General features: G+C 51.4%; 5 pseudogenes; all 5 read right to left on the bottom strand.

The window, feature by feature from the left end:
- Nucleotides 1-1,266: 1,266 nt before the first annotated feature.
- On the bottom strand, nt 1,267-1,433 carry LOC138773637 (U2 spliceosomal RNA; annotated as a pseudogene).
- Nucleotides 1,434-3,685: 2,252 nt separating this feature from the next.
- Nucleotides 3,686-3,856, bottom strand: LOC138773616 (U2 spliceosomal RNA; annotated as a pseudogene).
- Nucleotides 3,857-6,096: 2,240 nt separating this feature from the next.
- On the bottom strand, nt 6,097-6,266 carry LOC138773626 (U2 spliceosomal RNA; annotated as a pseudogene).
- Nucleotides 6,267-8,531: 2,265 nt separating this feature from the next.
- On the bottom strand, nt 8,532-8,704 carry LOC138773567 (U2 spliceosomal RNA; annotated as a pseudogene).
- A 2,260-nt stretch (nt 8,705-10,964) lies between these two features.
- Nucleotides 10,965-11,137, bottom strand: LOC138773475 (U2 spliceosomal RNA; annotated as a pseudogene).
- Nucleotides 11,138-13,177: the final 2,040 nt, after the last annotated feature.

Here is a 13,177-nt window from a genome sequence, read left to right as displayed (position 1 = left end):
TTGTCCCAGCTCAGACCCCTCCAGAGGGGGAGGAGGAAAAGCGAGACATGACCTAGCCTCGCCGAGGCCATTCTTCTGTTGCAGAGTCCTCCGCCACAGTCCACATACAAAGGCTGCCCGCAGCAAGGTAGGGATAATCCGAACACCTTTTCCGCACTTGCGGGTTCCTTGTATCACTGGAGCGCTTCACTCTGTCCATTTTGGAGCCCCAGATGAAACAAAACACGGTCCTGGTGATGGCCCTGCAGACGGTTGCATGGGGGGCCAGCCTGTGCTACTACACTTGATCTTAGCCAAAAGGCCGAGAAGCGATTGGCCACAAACGTTTCCCGAAAACTCCCCTTCTCGGACACCACGTCCTTCTTGTTAAGGCGAAGCCAGACATACATACCCTATTATGCGCTCCACCCTCTCAGATGGCGGACCGACGTGCTTTCACACTGCATCGCCTATTGCCTAGCACTGCCTCTGTCTTCCTTTCTGCTCTCAAATCTGAATAGCTCCACCCCCAATCACACTGCGTCTGCTTCCACCTGATGGATGGCAGACATACACGTCTCTGTCTCTGTCTCCGTCTCTGTCTGGCATACATGACATGCAGCTAGCTCTTTGGCTGGCTGTCTCTGTAGCTGGCTGGCTGTCTCTGTGGCTGGCTGCCTAGCTGGCTAGCTTATTATTAGTACCTACTACCTACCTACCTACCTATCTATCTATCTATCTATCTATCTATCTATCTATCTATCTATCTATCTAATCTATCCTATCTATCCTATCTATTCTATCTAATGTATCTAATCTATCTATCAAAGAACATGGAGGGTGAATTCTCCCAGCTGGAGCCGTAGGCAGGCAGCATCAGCAGGATACATCGGCCGGCCACCAGGAAATCAAATCCAAAGGGAAACGGTTTAATAACTGCACCTACCTTTCCACCTACCTGCTCGTCGCTTGACCGACTGCAACTGAGCTGCTTGTTGTGCTGGCAGCTGTGTATAGCAGCAAAGCCTTGATGACATCACGTCCCGCGATGACATCACCAGCACTGGCCCGGCAGCCAAGTTGTAAACAACTCTGCCGTTGGTTGCCATGGCAACAGAGGCCAGCAAGTCTTGGACAAACAACTTTTCGTAGCCACACTCGGGCTAATTTTTCGGGGTCGTCCACCTGCGCACACCACACTCGAGGATTTTTCTTGCAAAACAGTATTTTCAGTGCAGCCGGCTTGTTTCCTTCTTCATTCTTTTGCTCTGTTTTTTGCAAACTCATTAGGGGTGCACTGAACCTGGAGCCACTGCAATACCAGGTCAATGCCTGGAGACAGAGCAAGCTCTTTTTCCATCTCCCTGTTCTAAAAATCCATTTATATATGGTCCCCAGATAGGGGACGTATCAGATATTAACTGATAAGAACAGATTTTTTTGATTGAAAATATCTTTATTACAATCAGTCGTCGTCAGGCATACATAAACTGTGACGCAGCACAGTTCAATAAATAAGACACTACATACTCAGCACCATGGTACAACATACAGCACAGGCTCCCTACGCTATACATCATACACCACGCTACACTACATAACATTCTGCATACCTTAACAATCCTAAAACAACAAACATAAAGCAATACAGACAAGTGATGGGGTAAGGGGGTGGGAGAGAGGGGGTAGGAGGGGAAATCACAGGGCCCGAACTTTATTGAAAGACAACACAACACAAGGGAGAGGGGAAGGAGAGGGGTATCAATCCTCTTCTTCCTGGTCCGATCTGTCCATGATGGAATAGTCTCTGAGCAGGCTGTGGACCAGCCTGCGGCAGTCCAGAAAGGACATCCTCTCCTTCTTCAGAATGAGGCGGTTCCTGGCAAGCCATATAGCGTCCTTAAAACAGTTCTATAAGGCGCCAGGCCTCCCGGGTTGCCTCATCGCCGAAATTCCCAGGGAACAGGCCGTACAGCACCGCGCAGTGCGTTAGCCTGTTCCTGGGCACACAGTCACTGAGTTCAAGTTCCAGGGCGTCCAACAGGCCCTGAGCAAACGGACACTGCCAAAGAGGTGCGAAGATGTTTTCCTCCACGAAGGGGCGGGGGCAGTACCGCGTTTTGCACAGGTTGCGGGCATGCATGAATGACCTCAAAGGCAGTCCCCCCTGAATGGCCATCCAAGACAAGTCCTTGTGCCCGTTGGTCAGCTTTGCCGAAGCCACATTGTCCATACAGTCTCTGCGGTGGCCGCAGCGAGCCCTGGAACGAGCTCCATAGAGTCCTGTGCTCTGATGAGCTTGTGGACAGTTTTTGGCTTCCACAAGTCGGGCTTGAGTCCCTCCAGTTGGTGTTCCCTCACAACTTGACGACGCCCCCGTAGAACCAGGGAGTGTGCCAGTTGTAGGGATGGAGCTGTCCCACTTGTCCCAGCTCAGACCCCTCCAGAGGGGGAGGAGGAACAGGCGAGACATGGACCTGCCCGCAGAGCCATTCTTCTGTTGCAGAGTCCTCCGCACAACAGTCACATACAAAGGCTGCCCGCAGCAAGGTAGGGATATCCGGAACCTTTTCCGCCCTTGCGGGGTTCCTTGTACATCACGGAGCGCTTCACTCTGTCCATTTTGGAGCCCAGATGAAACAAAACACGGTCCTGGTGATGGCCCTGCAGACGGTGACATGGGGGGGCCAGGCCTGTGCTACTACACTTGATCTTAGCCAAAAGGCCGAGAAGCGATGGCCACAACGGTTTCCCGAAAACTCCCCTTCTCGGACACCACGTCCTTCTTGTTAAGGCGAGCCAGACATACATACCCTATTATGCTCGCACCCTCTCAGATGGCGGACCGGACGTGCTTTCACACTGCATCTCCTATTGCCTAGCACTGCCTCTGTCTTCCTTTCTGCTCTCAAATCTGAATAGCTCCACCCCCCAATCACACTGCGTCTGCTTCCACCTGATGGATGGCAGACATACACGTCTCTGTCTCTGTCTCCGTCTCTGTCTGGCATACATGACATGCAGCTAGCTCTTTGCTGGCTGTCTCTGTAGCTGGCTGGCTGTCTCTGTGGCTGGCTGCCTAGCTGGCTAGCTTATTATTAGCTTACCTACCTACTACCTACCTACTATCCTATCTATCTATCTATCTATCTATCTATCTATCTATCTATCTATCTATCTTCTATCTAATCTATCCTATCTATCCTATCTATTCTATCTAATGTATCTAATCTATCTATCAAAGAACATGGAGGGTGAATTCTCCCAGCTGGAGCCGTAGGCAGGCAGCATCAGCAGGATACATCGGCCGGCCACCAGGAATCAAATCCAAAGGAAACGGTTTAATAAACTGCACCTACCTTTCCACCTACCTGCTCGGTCGCTTGACCGGCTGCAACTGAGCTGCTTGTTGTGCTGGCAGCTGTGTATAGCAGCAAAGCCTTGATGACATCACGTCCCGCGATGACATCACCAGCACTGGCCCGGCAGCCAAGTTGTAAACAACTCTGCCAGTTGGTTGCCATGGCAACAGAGGCCAGCAAGTCTTGGACAAACAAACTTTTCGTAGCCACACTCGGGCTAATTTTTCGGGTCGGTCCACCTGCGCACAACACACTCGAGGGATGTTTCTTGCAAAACAGTAGTTTCAGGTGCAGCCGGCTTGTTTCCTTCTTCATTCTTTTGCTCTGTTTTTTGCAAACTCATTAGGGGGTGCACTGAACCTGGAGCACTGCAATACCAGGTCAATGCCTGGAGAGGACAGAGCAAGCTCTTTTTTCCATCTCCCTGTTCTAAAAATCCATTTAATATATGGTCCCCAGATAGGGACGTATCAGATATTAAACTGATAAGAACAGATTTTTTTGATTGAAAATATCTTTATTACAATCAGTCGTCGTCATGCATACATCCTGTGACGCAGCACAGTTCAATAAATAGACACTACATACTCAGCACCATGGTACAACATACAGCACAGGCTCCTACGCTATACATCATACCACCCGCTACACTAAAATTCCTGCATACCTAACAATCCTAAAACAACAAACAATAAAGCAATACAGACAAGTGATGGGGTAGGGGGGTGGGAGAGAGGGGGTAGGGAGGGGAAATCACAGGCCCGAAGCTTTATTGAAAGACAACACAACACAAGGGAGAGGGGGAAGGAGAGGGTATCAATCCTCTTCTTCCTGGTCCGATCTGTCCATGATGGAATAGTCTCTGAGCAGGCTGTGGACAGCCTGCGGCAGTCCAGAAAGGACATCCTCTCCTTCTTCAGAATGAGGCGGTTCCTGGCAAGCCATATAGCGTCCTTAAAACAGTTCATAAGGCGCCAGGCCTCCCGGTTGCCTCATCGCCGAAATTCCCAGGGAACAGGCCGTACAGCACCGCGCAGTGCGTTAGCCTGTTCCTGGGCACACAGTCACTGAGTTCAAGTTCCAGGGCGTCCAACAGGCCCTGAGCAAACGGACACTGCCAAAAGAGGTGCGAAGATGTTTCCTCCACGAGGGGCACCGGGGGCAGTACCGCGTTTTGCACAGGTTGCGGGCATGCATGAATGACCTCAAAGGCAGTCCCCCCTGAATGGCCATCCAAGACAAGTCCTTGTGCCCGTTGGTCAGCTTTGCCGAAGCCACATTTGTCCATACAGTCTCTGCGGTGGCCGCAGCGAGCCCTGGAACGAGCTCCATAGAGTCCTGTGCTCTGATGAGCTTGTGGACAGTTTTTGGCTTCCACAAGTCGGGCTTGAGTCCCTCCAGTTGGTGTTCCCTCACAAACTTGACGACGCCCCCGTAGAACCAGGGAGTGTGCCAGTTGTAAGGGATGGAGCTGTCCCACTTGTCCCAGCTCAGACCCCTCCAGAGGGGAGGAGGACAGGCGAGACATGGACCTGCCCGCAGAGCCATTCTTCTGTTGCAGAGTCCTCCGCACACAGTCACATACAAAGGCTGCCCGCAGCAAGGTAGGGATATCCGGACACCTTTTCCCGCCCTTGCGGGGTTCCTTGTACATCACGGAGCGCTTCACTCTGTCCATTTTGGAGCCCCAGATGAAACAAAACACGGTCCTGGTGATGGCCCTGCAGACGGTGACATGGGGGGGCCAGGCCTGTGCTACTACACTTGATCTTAGCCAAAAGGCCGAGAAGCGATGGCCACACGGTTTCCCGAAAACTCCCCTTCTCGGACACCACGTCCTTCTTGTTAAGGCGAAGCCAGACATACATACCCTATTATGCGCTCCACCCTCTCAGATGGCGGACCGGACGTGCTTTCACACTGCATCTCCTATTGCCTAGCACTGCCTCTGTCTTCCTTTCTGCTCTCAAATCTGAATAGCTCCACCCCCCAATCACACTGCGTCTGCTTCCACCTGATGGATGGCAGACATACACGTCTCTGTCTCTGTCTCCGTCTCTGTCTGGCATACATGACATGCAGCTAGCTCTTTGGCTGGCTGTCTCTGTAGCTGGCTGGCTGTCTCTGTGGCTGGCTGCCTAGCTGGCTAGCTTATTATTAGTACCTACCTACCTACCTACCTACCTATCTATCTATCTATCTATCTATCTATCTATCTATCTATCTATCTATCCTATCTATCCTATCTATCCTATCTATTCTATCTAATGTATCTAATCTATCTATCAAAGAACATGGAGGGTGAATTCTCCCAGCTGGAGCCGTAGGCAGGCAGCATCAGCAGGATACATCGGCCGGCCACCAGGAAATCAAATCCAAAGGAAACGGTTTAATAAACTGCACCTACCTTTCCACCTACCTGCTCGGTCGCTTGACCGGCTGCAACTGAGCTGCTTGTTGTGCTGGCAGCTGTGTATAGCAGCAAAGCCTTGATGACATCACGTCCCGCGATGACATCACCAGCACTGGCCCGGCAGCCAAGTTGTAAACAACTCTGCCAGTTGGTTGCCATGGCAACAGAGGCCAGCAAGTCTTGGACAAACAAACTTTTCGTAGCCACACTCGGGCTAATTTTTCGGGGTCGGTCCACCTGCGCACAACACACTCGAGGGATGTTTCTTGCAAAACAGTAGTTTCAGGTGCAGCCGGCTTGTTTCCTTCTTCATTCTTTTGCTCTGTTTTTTGCAAACTCATTAGGGGTTGCACTGAACCTGGAGGCACTGCAATACCAGGTCAATGCCTGGAGAGGACAGAGCAAGCTCTTTTTCCATCTCCCTGTTCTAAAAATCCATTTAATATATGGTCCCCAGATAGGGACGTATCAGATATTAAACTGATAAGACAGATTTTTTTGATTGAAAATATCTTTATTACAATCAGTCGTCGTCAGGCATACATAAACTGTGACGCAGCACAGTTCAATAAATAAGACACTACATACTCAGCACCATGGTACAACATACAGCACAGGCTCCCTACGCTATACATCATACCACCCGCTACACTAACATTCCTGCATACCTTAACAATCCTAAAACAACAAACAATAAAGCAATACAGACAAGTGATGGGTAAGGGGGGTGGGAGAGAGGGGGGTAGGGAGGGGAAATCACAGGCCCGAAGCTTTATTGAAAGACAACACAACACAAGGGGAGAGGGGAAGGAGAGGGGTATCAATCCTCTTCTTCCTGGTCCGATCTGTCCATGATGGAATAGTCTCTGAGCAGGCTGTGGACCAGCCTGCGGCAGTCCAGAAAGGACATCCTCTCCTTCTTCAGAATGAGGCGGTTCCTGGCAAGCCATATAGCGTCCTTAAAACAGTTCATAAGGCGCCAGGCCTCCCGGTTGCCTCATCGCCGAAATTCCCAGGGAACAGCCGTACAGCACCGCGCAGTGCGTTAGCCTGTTCCTGGGCACACAGTCACTGAGTTCAAGTTCCAGGGCGTCCAACAGGCCCTGAGCAAACGGACACTGCCAAAAGAGGTGCGAAGATGTTTCCTCCACGAAGGGCACCGGGGGCAGTACCGGCGTTTTGCACAGGTTGCGGGCATGCATGAATGACCTCAAAGGCAGTCCCCCCTGAATGGCCATCCAAGACAAGTCCTTGTGCCCGTTGGTCAGCTTTGCCGAAGCCACATTTGTCCATACAGTCTCTGCGGTGGCCGCAGCGAGCCCTGGAACGAGCTCCATAGAGTCCTGTGCTCTGATGAGCTTGTGGACAGTTTTTGGCTTCCACAAGTCGGGCTTGAGTCCCTCCAGTTGGTGTTCCCTCACAAACTTGACGACGCCCCCGTAGAACCAGGGAGTGTGCCAGTTGTAAGGGATGGAGCTGTCCCACTTGTCCCAGCTCAGACCCCTCCAGAGGGGAGGAGGAACAGGCGAGACATGGACCTGCCCGCAGAGCCATTCTTCTGTTGCAGAGTCCTCCGCACACAGTCACATACAAAGGCTGCCCGCAGCAAGGTAGGGATATCCGGAACACCTTTTCCGCCCTTGCGGGGTTCCTTGTACATCACGGAGCGCTTCACTCTGTCCATTTTGGAGCCCCAGATGAAACAAAACACGGTCCTGGTGATGGCCCTGCAGACGGTGACATGGGGGGGCCAGGCCTGTGCTACTACACTTGATCTTAGCCAAAAGGCCGAGAAGCGATGGCCACAACGGTTTCCCGAAAACTCCCCTTCTCGGACACCACGTCCTTCTTGTTAAGGCGAAGCCAGACATACATACCCTATTATGCGCTCCCACCCTCTCAGATGGCGGAACCGGACGTGCTTTCACACTGCATCTCCTATTGCCTAGCACTGCCTCTGTCTTCCTTTCTGCTCTCAAATCTGAATAGCTCCACCCCCCCAATCACACTGCGTCTGCTTCCACCTGATGGATGGCAGACATACACGTCTCTGTCTCTGTCTCCGTCTCTGTCTGGCATACATGACATGCAGCTAGCTCTTTGGCTGGCTGTCTCTGTAGCTGGCTGGCCTGTCTCTGTGGCTGGCTGCCTAGCTGGCTAGCTTTATTATTAGTACCTACCTACCTACCTACCTACCTATCTATCTATCTATCTATCTATCTATCTATCTATCTATCTATCTATCTATCTAATCTATCCTATCTATCCTATCTATTCTATCTAATGTATCTAATCTATCTATCAAAGAACATGGAGGGTGAATTCTCCCAGCTGGAGCCGTAGGCAGGCAGCATCAGCAGGATACATCGGCCGGCCCACCAGGAAATCAAATCCAAAGGAAACGGTTTAATAAACTGCACCTACCTTTCCACCTACCTGCTCGGTCCGCTTGACCGGCTGCAACTGAGCTGCTTGTTGTGCTGGCAGCTGTGTATAGGCAGCAAAGCCTTGATGACATCACGTCCCGCGATGACATCACCAGCACTGGCCCGGCAGCCAAGTTGTAAACAACTCTGCCAGTTGGTTGCCATGGCAACAGAGGCCAGCAAGTCTTGGACAAACAAACTTTTCGTAGCCACACTCGGGCTAATTTTTCGGGGTCGGTCCACCTGCGCACAAACACACTCGAGGGATGTTTCTTGCAAAACAGTAGTTTCAGGTGCAGCCGGCTTGTTTCCTTCTTCATTCTTTTGCTCTGTTTTTTTGCAAACTCATTAGGGGGGTGCACTGAACCTGGAGGCACTGCAATACCAGGTCAATGCCTGGAGAGGACAGAGCAAGCTCTTTTTCCATCTCCCTGTTCTAAAAATCCATTTAATATATGGTCCCCAGATAGGGGACCGTATCAGATATTAAACTGATAAGAACAGATTTTTTTGATTGAAAATATCTTTATTACAATCAGTCGTCGTCAGGCATACATAAACTGTGACGCAGCACAGTTCAATAAATAAGACACTACATACTCAGCACCATGGTACAACATACAGCACAGGCTCCCTACGCTATACATCATACCACCCGCTACACTAACATTCCTGCATACCTTAACATCCTAAAACAACAAACAATAAGCAATACAGACAAGTGATGGGGTAAGGGGGGTGGGAGAGAGGGGGGTAGGGAGGGAAATCACAGGCCCGAAGCTTTATTGAAAGACAACACAACACGAGGGAGAGGGGGAAGGAGAGGGGTATCAATCCTCTTCTTCCTGGTCCGATCTGTCCATGATGGAATAGTCTCTGAGCAGGCTGTGGACCAGCCTGCGGCAGTCCAGAAAGGACATCCTCTCCTTCTTCAGAATGAGGCGGTTCCTGGCAAGCCATATAGCGTCCTTAAAACAGTTCATAAGGCGCCAGGCCTCCCGGGTTGCCTCATCGCCGAAATTCCCAGGGAACAGGCCGTACAGCACCGCGCAGTGCGTTAGCCTGTTCCTGGGCACACAGTCACTGAGTTCAAGTTCCAGGGCGTCCAACAGGCCCTGAGCAAACGGACACTGCCAAAAGAGGTGCGAAGATGTTTTCCTCCACGAAGGGGCACCGGGGCAGTACCGCGTTTTGCACAGGTTGCGGGCATGCATGAATGACCTCAAAGGCAGTCCCCCCTGAATGGCCATCCAAGACAAGTCCTTGTGCCCGTTGGTCAGCTTTGCCGAAGCCACATTTGTCCATACAGTCTCTGCGGTGGCCGCAGCGAGCCCTGGAACGAGCTCCATAGAGTCCTGTGCTCTGATGAGCTTGTGGACAGTTTTTGGCTTCCACAAGTCGGGCTTGAGTCCCTCCAGTTGGTGTTCCCTCACAAACTTGACGACGCCCCCGTAGAACCAGGAGTGTGCCAGTTGTAAGGGATGGAGCTGTCCCACTTGTCCCAGCTCAGACCCCTCCAGAGGGGGAGGAACAGGCGAGACATGGACCTGCCCGCAGAGCCATTCTTCTGTTGCAGAGTCCTCCGCACACAGTCACATACAAAGGCTGCCCGCAGCAAGGTAGGGATATCCGGAACACCTTTTCCGCCCTTGCGGGGTTCCTTGTACATCACGGAGCGCTTCACTCTGTCCATTTTGGAGCCCAGATGAAACAAAACACGGTCCTGGTGATGGCCCTGCAGACGGTGACATGGGGGGGCCAGGCCTGTGCTACTACACTTGATCTTAGCCAAAAGGCCGAGAAGCGATGGCCACAACGGTTTCCCGAAAACTCCCCTTCTCGGACACCACGTCCTTCTTGTTAAGGCGAAGCCAGACATACATACCCTATTATGCGCTCCACCCTCTCAGATGGCGGACCGGACGTGCTTTCACACTGCATCTCCTATTGCCTAGCACTGCCTCTGTCTTCCTTTCTGCTCTCAATCTGATAGCTCCACCCCCCAATCACACTGCGTCTGCTTCCACCTGATGGATGGCAGACATACACGTCTCTGTCTCTGTCTCCGTCTCTGTCTGGCATACATGACATGCAGCTAGCTCTTTGGCTGGCTGTCTCTGTAGCTGGCTGGCTGTCTCTGTGGCTGGCTGCCTAGCTGGCTAGCTTATTATTAGTACCTACCTACCTACCTACCTACCTACTATCTATCTATCTATCTATCTATCTATCTATCTATCTATCTATCTATCTATCTATCTATCTATCTAATCTATCCTATCTATCCTATCTATTCTATCTAATGTATCTAATCTATCTATCAAAGAACATGGAGGGTGAATTCTCCCAGCTGGAGCCGTAGGCAGGCAGCATCAGCAGGATACATCGGCCGGCCACCAGGAAATCAATCCAAAGGAACGGTTTAATAAACTGCACCTACCTTTCCACCTACCTGCTCGGTCGCTTGACCGGCTGCAACTGAGCTGCTTGTTGTGCTGGCAGCTGTGTATAGCAGCAAAGCCTTGATGACATCACGTCCCGCGATGACATCACCAGCACTGGCCCGGCAGCCAAGTTGTAAACAACTCTGCCAGTTGGTTGCCATGGCAACAGAGGCCAGCAAGTCTTGGACAAACAAACTTTTCGTAGCCACACTCGGGCTAATTTTTCGGGGTCGGTCCACCTGCGCACAACACACTCGAGGGATGTTTCTTGCAAAACAGTAGTTTCAGGTGCAGCCGGCTTGTTTCCTTCTTCATTCTTTTGCTCTGTTTTTTGCAAACTCATTAGGGGTGCACTGAACCTGGAGGCACTGCAATACCAGGTCAATGCCTGGAGAGGACAGAGCAAGCTCTTTTTCCATCTCCCTGTTCTAAAAATCCATTTAATATATGGTCCCCAGATAGGGGACGTATCAGATATTAAACTGATAAGAACAGATTTTTTTTGATTGAAAATATCTTTATTACAATCAGTCGTCGTCAGGCATACATAAACTGTGACGCAGCACAGTTCAATAAATAAGACACTACATACTCAGCACCATGGTACAACATACAGCACAGGCTCCCTACGCTATACATCATACCACCCGCTACACTAACATTCCTGCATACCTTAACAATCCTAAAACAACAAACAATAAGCAATACAGACAAGTGATGGGGTAAGGGGGGTGGGAGAGAGGGGGTAGGGAGGGGAAATCACAGGCCGAAGCTTTATTGAAAGACAACACAACACAAGGGGAGAGGGGGAAGGAGAGGGGTATCAATCCTCTTCTTCCTGGTCCGATCTGTCCATGATGGAATAGTCTCTGAGCAGGCTGTGGACCAGCCTGCGGCAGTCCAGAAAGGACATCCTCTCCTTCTTCAGAATGAGGCGTTCCTGGCAAGCCATATAGCGTCCTTAAAACAGTTCATAAGGCGCCAGGCCTCCCGGGTTGCCTCATCGCCGAAATTCCCAGGGAACAGGCCGTACAGCACCGCGCAGTGCGTTAGCCTGTTCCTGGGCACACAGTCACTGAGTTCAAGTTCCAGGGCGTCCAACAGGCCCTGAGCAAACGGACACTGCCAAAAGAGGTGCGAAGATGTTTCCTCCACGAAGGGGCACCGGGGGCAGTACCGCGTTTTGCACAGGTTGCGGGCATGCATGAATGACCTCAAAGGCAGTCCCCCCTGAATGGCCATCCAAGACAAGTCCTTGTGCCCGTTGGTCAGCTTTGCCGAAGCCACATTTGTCCATACAGTCTCTGCGGTGGCCGCAGCGAGCCCTGGAACGAGCTCCATAGAGTCCTGTGCTCTGATGAGCTTGTGGACAGTTTTTGGCTTCCACAGTCGGGCTTGAGTCCCTCCAGTTGGTTTCCCTCACAAACTTGACGACGCCCCCGTAGAACCAGGGAGTGTGCCAGTTGTAAGGGATGGAGCTGTCCCACTTGTCCCAGCTCAGACCCCTCCAGAGGGGGAGGAGGAACAGGCGAGACATGGACCTGCCCGCAGAGCCATTCTTCTGTTGCAGAGTCCTCCGCACACAGTCACATACAAGGCTGCCCCAGCAAGGTAGGGATATCCGGAACACCTTTTCCGCCCTTGCGGGGTTCCTTGTACATCACGGAGCGCTTCACTCTGTCCATTTTGGAGCCCCAGATGAAACAAAACACGGTCCTGGTGATGGCCCTGCAGACGGTGACATGGGGGGCCAGGCCTGTGCTACTACACTTGATCTTAGCCAAAAGGCGAGAAGCGATGGCCACAACGGTTTTCCCGAAAACTCCCCTTCTCGACACCACGTCCTTCTTGTTAAGGCGAAGCCAGACATACATACCCTATATGCGCTCCCCACCCTCTCAGATGGCGGACCGGACGTGCTTTCACACTGCATCTCCTATTGCCTAGCACTGCCTCTGTCTTCCTTTCTGCTCTCAAATCTGAATAGCTCCACCCCCAATCACACTGCGTCTGCTTCCACCTGATGGATGGCAGACATACACGTCTCTGTCTCTGTCTCCGTCTCTGTCTGGCATACATGACATGCAGCTAGCTCTTTGGCTGGCTGTCTCTGTAGCTGGCTGGCTGTCTCTGTGGCTGGCTGCCTAGCTGGCTAGCTTATTATTAGTACCTACCTACCTACCTACCTACCTACCTATCTATCTATCTATCTATCTATCTATCTATCTATCTATCTATCTATCTATCTAATCTATCCTATCTATCCTATCTATTCTATCTAATGTATCTAATCTATCTATCAAAGAACATGGAGGGTGAATTCTCCCAGCTGGAGCCGTAGGCAGGCAGCATCAGCAGGATACATCGGCCGCCACCAGGAAATCAAATCCAAAGGAAACGGTTTAATAAACTGCACCTACCTTTCCACCTACCTGCTCGGTCGCTTGACCGGCTGCAACTGAGCTGCTTGTTGTGCTGGCAGCTGTGTATAGCAGCAAAGCCTTGATGACATCACGTCCCGCGATGACATCACCAGCACTGGCCCGGCAGCCAGTT

This window comes from Dendropsophus ebraccatus, chromosome 14 (genome assembly GCF_027789765.1).
Source record: "Dendropsophus ebraccatus isolate aDenEbr1 chromosome 14, aDenEbr1.pat, whole genome shotgun sequence".
Lineage (NCBI taxonomy): Eukaryota > Metazoa > Chordata > Amphibia > Anura > Hylidae > Dendropsophus > Dendropsophus ebraccatus.
The sequence above is the reverse complement of the archived record's forward strand: the minus strand, read 5'-3'. Positions and strand labels throughout refer to the sequence as shown.